This window comes from Periplaneta americana, chromosome 6, assembly GCF_040183065.1.
Source record: "Periplaneta americana isolate PAMFEO1 chromosome 6, P.americana_PAMFEO1_priV1, whole genome shotgun sequence".
Lineage (NCBI taxonomy): Eukaryota > Metazoa > Arthropoda > Insecta > Blattodea > Blattidae > Periplaneta > Periplaneta americana.
In genome coordinates, this window is record NC_091122.1 from 141,565,205 (window position 1) to 141,573,429 (window position 8,225).

The window sequence follows — 8,225 nt, forward strand, 5'->3', positions numbered from 1 at the left end:
TCATTATCATTAATCATGTACAGGGCCGGAATTTCGATGACATGTAGGTACATATATTTCTCGTATTACACGACTAACAATGCTCGTATGTTTGAACTGCTAATTGTCCTGTAATTGTAAAAATATTTATTTTCAAGATCGATTTGCTAATTAGATATTTGCCATTTTCGGTTTTTCAGGTTAGCTTTGTTTAACTTTGCGTCATTATTTACTTGTCTGGTAATTCTGTTGAATTTCAAATATATATATTTTTTTCGATTTGCGATATTTTACTCTCTCATTAACCTATACGAAGTGTAAGAGAATGTAGTTTAATATTGCACAATGTCGATTTTATTTTTTTTCGCGGCAACACACATTTTGGATACCCAAAATACCGAAAAATTGTTTAGAGTCTGTCTTTGTCTCGATGTTCTGTGTACAGTGATTTATCCTAACTGTAGGACTGATTTTTTTCATATTTAGTATTTACAGTAACAGAAAAAAGTAATGGGCCGCATCTTTATGGCAGTGCTCCTTTATGTAGGCAACAGGTTTCGCAAGACTGTTCGCAACTAGCACATTCACAGGCGTTCTTGTTTACTGCACATGCATAATTCGTTGTATCTAGAACAGCAAAATCAGGCGGTCCATTTCTATTCTCTGCAACTATATGAGTCAGTTTATCCAGGAATGATGCACACGAAACATAATCAAAAACATACGACCGAATTCGAACTTAATTGTAACGATATATATTTTTTTTACATAAGATTAAAAGATAGAGCTGAGCAAAATGTTACTAGAATTCTAAGTTTCAGAAAAATGATTTATTATTATTATTATTATTATTATTATTATTATTATTATTATTATTATTATTATGCAGAATATTGGTTCTTTTCATTGCGAATTTAGTTACTGTCCGTAAAAGTTCCCAACACCACACCAAGGCAGATCAGGTATAGTCACTATCTTTAATAAAAAAAAGCGTGTGATCGGTATAGGATTAGATCTCTTGTCAAATACATTTGATCCTCGTGAGTGAACCATTTTTGAAAGGCGAGTTTCATTATTAAAAGTATGATGTAAGAAATTATTACATTATATGCAGCGATTTTATGTAAATTCATGCAAACTTTGTGTGTATAATTAAACAGTGCAATATATAAATGAAGTTAAATATCTCCCTTTTGAATTATAAATTATGGTTTCTTTTATCGAATGCCAGAAAATGCAAAATCATCTTATTTGAATGCATATTATTCGTAAATGGCTTAACGTATTTGTATCTTTCGAATAATAGATAGTTCAATAGAAGATTTATGTACAATAATACCTTTCGCTGACCGCATCTGTGACTCGACGCTAGCGTGCTGGTCTTGCATACAGGCAGCCCGGGTTTGATCCCCAGGCAGGTCGTGATGAAATTCGTGGTGAACAAAGTAGATATTACAGAGGGATTTTCTCGGGTACTCCCGTTTCTCTCAATTCTTCTACCAACACTCTCCATCTCCCGTCATTACATCTACCATCCACAACATCAAAATAGGCCGGAGTGAAGTCTTGGCGGTACTACACGTTTCCGATGCTGAGATAGGTTCCAAGGGCTTGAGGCTTGTAATCTTGGGGTCTATCAGGTACTCGTTAGAGAATGATCCTGGATCTGTCAGGGCTGAGACAGGGTGACCCTCTTACCATCATCGGATTCACGATTGTCATCCAGATTATTTGGCTCAAAATTATTAGTAGCAACAGATTAAGGTTTACCTTTCAACAATATATAAGTCGTGGAAAACATGTATGTATGTGCTATCTAGCGCATCAGTAGGAAGAAAAAATCTTACCAATTACTAGCAGAAAACGCTTAAAAGTTTTGTGTGAAATTCTGATTTCTGCGAACGTTCATATTATCTGAAATCTAAGCAATGTAAAGCTGAACGACTTCTCGGAATGACGTGTCGGTTGTTCGAATCGAGACCAGTCAGCAATGAGGAAGAAGTGTTTGTATATGCTACGAGAAAATAATCAGAAGAATAGAACAGATCCTAAATAATATACATTTTCGTCTTCAGCGACGAAACAAGTGACATAGAAGCTATTTATATTGCTAAGTTATTAGTAAAAATCCTATAAATGCATAAACAAGGAGAAATATTTTTGCTCACAACTGAAGTTTCGGAGTCCGTCAGTCATTAAAAAATATGCAAACTATTCGAGATATCGATAGTTTTACAATGCCCATAGAGAGTACAGTGTAATTAAGATGATGGCCTGCTCTTGTTGCCGATGCGGCCCAGCGTCACACGTTCTTTATTCGATGCAAGATTGTAGGGTAAAATTGCCTATTTCCGTGATACCCCTAATCCCGTGATACTTTTTTAAAATTGAATGTAAATCAAAGCTTTGCCTTTCGACCATAGAGCCAGACATTTTTCTCGAAAATAATATATTTCGCCTACTTTTGAGACATCGGTGAACTTCCTAGCACGATACCCAACTCCGTGACATTCAGTGAAAAAAACGTATCACGGAATTAGGCAACTTTACCCTACATGTGACTTTGCATCGAGAAACGACTACAAACATTTGAAATGTGGATATGGAGAAGAATAGCGTGTGAAATGGACAGGCAGAATAAGAAATGAAGCAGTGCTAGAAAGAGTGGATGAAGAAAGAATAATGCTGAAACTGATCAGAAGGAGAAAAAAGGAATTGGCTGGCTCACTGGCTAGGGAGAAACTGCCTACTGAAGGATGCAATGGAAGTAATGGTGAACTGAAGAAAAGTTCTGAGCACGAAAGATATCACATGATAGATAACATTAAGATACATGGATAGTATGCGGAGGAAACTAAGAGGAAGGCGGATAATAGGAAAGATTGGAGAATGCTGGTTTTGAGCAGAACACTGGTGAATGAAGGACTATATAAAGACAATTCTACATTCGATCGCTTGTGCGGCTTTCTGATATTAAATTGCGTTTTTCTTATTAATAATCCCTATCTTCGTAGTGAACAAAATCCCATTAGCCGCAGAAGAAGGATATTCAGTATATTAGATTAAGAAGAGAATAGCATATACCGTAGCAGAAATAAATTGTTGAAGTAATGTTCAATAAATAATATATCATTCTTAATAATTTTTACTTTAATATATAGTGTTTTTTAATTAAGTTCATGTACATGCAATAAGTAAAAGAGTTTTCAATTAATTTGTATATCTTACATATAGGCATTCTTAAAATTTCAGCTCCATTCTTAAGATTGCTCTATGATATTTCTTAGGTTATCGAAATTTGAATCCAGTTACGAACACATTACGTTTATTGAATTTCATCTTCTCAATCATTCTTATTCTTCTTTCTCATCTATTACAGCAGTTATTGCTCTATTTATTCTCTCTTTAATGCTTTATTCAGTTAATACTTGATATTTATTCTTTATATATTATTTTCAGTTCATATTTCGTTTCATTTATTTCTTCCTTTCTTATCTTCTTCCAATTTTATTTTCCTATTACTTATTTCCTTCTCCTTTAATTTTCTCCCAACATTTCTGACTGAATATTTATTTAAGTTCCGTTAAATACGTGACGTTCGTATTACTGTTTCCAACAGTGTAGGTCAACTGTTCTGTGGCAACATCGCTCCTTCTGCATGACGTAATATACTGTTGCTGTTTTCTTCCTCTCATTATTGATACTGTACATTTCTCATGTATTTCTCACAGTTCTTTTACAAGAAAAATATCCAACGTTAACTTTGCATTTAAGATAAGAAATTATGACTTATTACATTCATCCTCTTAGTTCGTACACAACGTAGTACACAGTTCAAGGGCACTACTTCCGATTTCGACACTAGGATTAGATCTGAACTTAAGTTTCTACATTATTTTCTGGAAATGTGTCACAATGATGTAGTTTGTAGGCCTATGTACAGGGCTCGAAATGGGCCAGTGCGGACCAGGACGGCGTTCCTGTTCGTGAATTTCAGAAACCTGTCCGTTCCGTCTCGTAAGAAATGGCTGTTGTTCGTTCCGGATCCTTTTAATTTGGTATTATATATAGGTTTTATATGATATTTGAATACATTTTTCAGTTTAGAGTGAATTCAATTGTTAAATATACTGAAGACACTGTCGGTGCTGCTTTATTGAACTACAGCATTCGTGTAAGCTCTCTCTAATTTATAATAGTCTTGCGGCATGCCTTTGATATGTTTGACTTGAGAATCGTTGAAGCTCTGAATAACAGCGCGACGTTTAATGAAATTAAAAGGTCCGGGGCTCAGTAACACTTTATCACTCTGTAGGCTATTGAAAATGATCACATGTCATAGACCATGCTGGGTGGCGAGTCGAATTTCTTATTGTTTAAGCTGGGATCTGAGTGTCCATTGCAAAGACTTTGCAATCCAATCATAAATGAGGGCCGTAAGTCATTCTCATTCGCTACTAATAACGCAGAATTGCACACATTGTATTCTTCAGCTATCATAATTAGGAACATTAAATCCAGATCTTTGAGATGGGCAGGACATGTAGCACGTATGAGTGAATTCAGAAATGCGTATAGAGTGTTAATTGGAAGACCTGAGGGAAAAAGAATTTTGGGGAGGCCGAGACGTAGATGAGAGGATAATGTTAAATGGGATCTGAAGGAGGTGGAATATGATGGTAGAGGCTGGATTAATATTACTCAGGATAGGGACCGATGGCGGGCTTATGTGAGGGCGGCAATGAACATCCGGGTTCTTTAAAGGCCATTTGTAATTAAGTAAGTCGAAGTAAATGATTAAAGATGTGTGCATTTTGTTCAATATGTATATTTTTCGGCTGAATGATGTGACTACCGTTCCTGGTATCCTCCTGTGTAAGTATGATAAAAGGGATTAACATTTCCGTAGACTTGTGCCCGAAATTTGTATATTAATTAATTGATGTGTATATAAATATTTAATGGTAATATTCGGCGTCATCTCACTGGTCATTAATTCCATTATTGTCATCATCAACATTACCGTGTCTATGAAAATAATAGAGCGTTCCGTTCGTGAAAATGTCCATTTCGAACTCTGTGTACGAGTATGTATGTATGTATGTATGTATGTATGTATGTATGTATGTATGTATGTATGTATGTAGGGGAGAGTCGGGTAGTATCGGACATCGGGTAATATCGGACAGTGCGTTTCTTTCATCTACCACCATATGATAGTACCTAAATGACATGCTTACGTTTCTCTATGCGACATCACAGAAACGTAACCATGTCAATCAGGTACTATCATCGTGTGGTAGATGAAAGAAACTCACTGTCCGATATTACCCGATGTCCGATACTACCCGACTCTCCCCTATGTATGTATGTATGTATGTATGTATGTATGTATGTATGTATGTATGTATGTATGCATGCATGTATGTATGTATGAGTGTAGCCTATGTATGTATGTATGTATTATCTAGGCCTATGTGGAAGGAAATTATTGTACAACACTTAGATGTCATATCTACTTTCAGATATTTTTATTGCTAAAGTTGCTTCTGTGCGCTTTGTAAACTTTTGTTTTTGTGTGTTTACATGTGTGTGCTTGTTTGTAAGACATGTAGGCCTGTATTACGGATACGGAAGTAGACATTACATTTATTTAGGTCTACTGTGTATAAGAGTGTGTTTAGAGCAATGCTTTTCAGTGTTAACACAAAATTCAAAATTATTTTCTGAGAAATAAATATTCTGTTTTAAAAATATTGAGGCGAGTATAGGTAGGATAGTTATAAGTGAGAGTTAAAATACAAAATCATTGGGTTGAGAGATGAAAAGGTATATGTTTGTTGTTTACCTGCTCTGAAGAAAGAAGGTTTTCGTTCGCTCATAACCTATTTGCAAGACGAGGAGGCCCTTATCTTCGAGATGAAACCTTTAGTATTGAAATAATGGCAGACTGACTTGGTTAAGCCGTTCTGATAAAATAAAGAGCGCTTTTATCTACTACCGGAATTGAACCTTAGTCTTTCCAGTCCAAAGTTGTCCCTTTACTTAGTTCGTTATAATCTCTTACTTTTCTCAGAAACAAAACGTTTAAGACTGCAGTAGGTCTATAGACTGACATCAGACAGCGTCTGACAGTGCAGTTAATAGTAGCTTTCAAATTTATTTCATGTTAAATTATCATTAAAATTGTCTTCCAATTTTTTTTATTACCAGATAATGTGCGCATATCTTGTTTTGAAAAGCATTGGTCTAGAGCTAGAAACGAAGTCGTCATGTTGTTGCAGACATAATAACTCTGGATCATCATTTGGTTCGCAGGAAGAGAGCTATCCACTTCACCACGCGGTGAGGAACAAGATAAATCCGTCCATTGATTCGACAGCACCATTATCAGCCTCAAGTAGTCACCATCATTCTCAGCAACAAAAGTAGACCAGCCTGGTTCTAATGTGAGGAGGTCGAGGCAAATCAGACATTGTAACGGTACACCTACCAAGCATGACGATTCCTGCAGCGCAGGAGCGATGCACATTACTTCCATTGAATTCTGGTTACACTCACTTCCCGTGGGACATCAAATTACAAAGAGCGTACCAGAACGAAGCTTTAACTACGGAATGCAAAGGACGACGATGTGGCTCAGAACACTTTAAGTCTTTAATGATCAAATAACTCGCAGTTTAAAGCAAATCGCGAAACCTCAAGTTAAGTGTCTTAAAAAATGCAAGTAGGACTTCCTGAACTGAGACATGTCGAGTCTTCCTAACTAAAAGAAATAGTTGTGATATCAGGCCAGTATATGTGAAGTAAAAGCTTATGGCTGTGTACAGATGTCTATTACAATAGACTTTAACTCATCCTCGACTTGAATTTAAAATAAATTACTCTTATTCCGCGCTAGTGTTTTTGAGGTTAGCGAATTGAGCACATTTTCTCGTCTGACTCATGAATTGTTTATTGCTTCCGTACAACTTATGTGTCGTACGAGTGGGACGGAAACGCTGGTGCAAATAATGCTGTTACGTGCTTGTAAGACAATTGTCAATACCAGAAGCATAACTCAGGATAATAGTTCATGGCCTCGTTCATGGCCGTCATTTATTATAATTAACAGCTGTGTGTGAGGATCTTCTGGAACAATGGTTCATCTTCACTTTTTCAGATTATTTATATTTTCTTCAAAAACAAAATAACCAAAAATCCTCAATTGGTTGTCTCCGATATAACAATTCTCTTACCAAGTTTCACACAATTATGAGCTCGAACCCATGTGTAAGCAAATAAAATACATTCTGTTTCCGAGAACGCATGTTCTTTTCTTGCCTCGTGTTCCTTTTCATTCGAATTCTATTCAAATATAATAGCAAATAATTAAAGTCAACTAAAAATGCAGTGACCTTTGAATAAACAATTAGGAATAATCGCGAGATTGTAAGTAAAATTCTCCTGTAGTTTCAGTGCTGAAACGTTGTCAGAATTTCGAGGATAGCAGAAGAGTAGTAATGGATTAATCTCAAGATATTTTTGTGAAGAAAAAAAAAATATATATACGTACAAGTGGATTTAATTCATATCTATTTCATAGAACATTCCTGTTTTGCAGTTGATATGGATATTAATTTTATTAATACAACAAACGAATTAATGACCCTGTGTTTTCTTCATTAATTTAGTTTCGAGAACCTGTAATTAAATATGTTGACACAATCTGTTTCATTACTAACCATATACCGAGTCACAAATGTTATAGAATATTTTTATTCGTTTTTGACGTCAGATACAAATTTTATTTTGTGTTTTGATATGTGGATGTAAGCCGTGTGATGAATTTAAGGCAAATTGTGATTATATTGAATAACATGTGATAGATGGAATAATTCACACCGTCCGGTCACGCTCTAATTATACAGTTTATTTAATTACATGTGAAATTGTTGTGTGATTTTTTACCGTAAATACAATCGCGATTCAGATTTCTCGCCGCCCTCATAAAATGTGTGATGTGCCAGAACTGAATGAATGACCTCCTCCCACTAATTCAGCGTACCGTGACTTTAGCTGTACCAACTCATTCATTTGCCAACGAGCGACAGTGAGTGGTGCACCAACAAGAACCATGTACTGCAATTCAGCTGCTTGTTTGTCTGGAAGATGTTACATACGTTTCAAAAGCAAGGAAACACGAAAGCCTCTACACTAAACTGTTTTATCGCCCTGAAGTAGTCAGGTAAGAACACGGAGAGTGA

At 35.7% G+C, this 8,225-nt stretch overlaps 2 protein-coding genes across 10 annotated transcripts in view; both read left to right on the forward strand.

Annotated features, from left to right (window-relative positions):
- Window positions 1-7,284, forward strand: part of LOC138701841 (ATP-sensitive inward rectifier potassium channel 12-like) — a 262,287-nt gene extending 255,003 nt beyond the window's left edge. For all 9 annotated transcript variants that reach the window (XM_069829161.1, XM_069829153.1, XM_069829154.1 and 6 more), the window contains one exon: window positions 6,298-7,284. The gene's annotated coding sequence lies outside the window, so the exon portion shown is untranslated. The remainder of the gene's footprint in view (window positions 1-6,297) is intronic.
- Window positions 7,285-7,433: 149 nt separating this feature from the next.
- The window catches only part of LOC138701843 (G protein-activated inward rectifier potassium channel 3-like), a 56,560-nt gene continuing 55,768 nt past the window's right edge, over window positions 7,434-8,225 (forward strand). The window contains exon 1 of the mRNA XM_069829165.1: window positions 7,434-8,206. The gene's annotated coding sequence lies outside the window, so the exon portion shown is untranslated. The remainder of the gene's footprint in view (window positions 8,207-8,225) is intronic.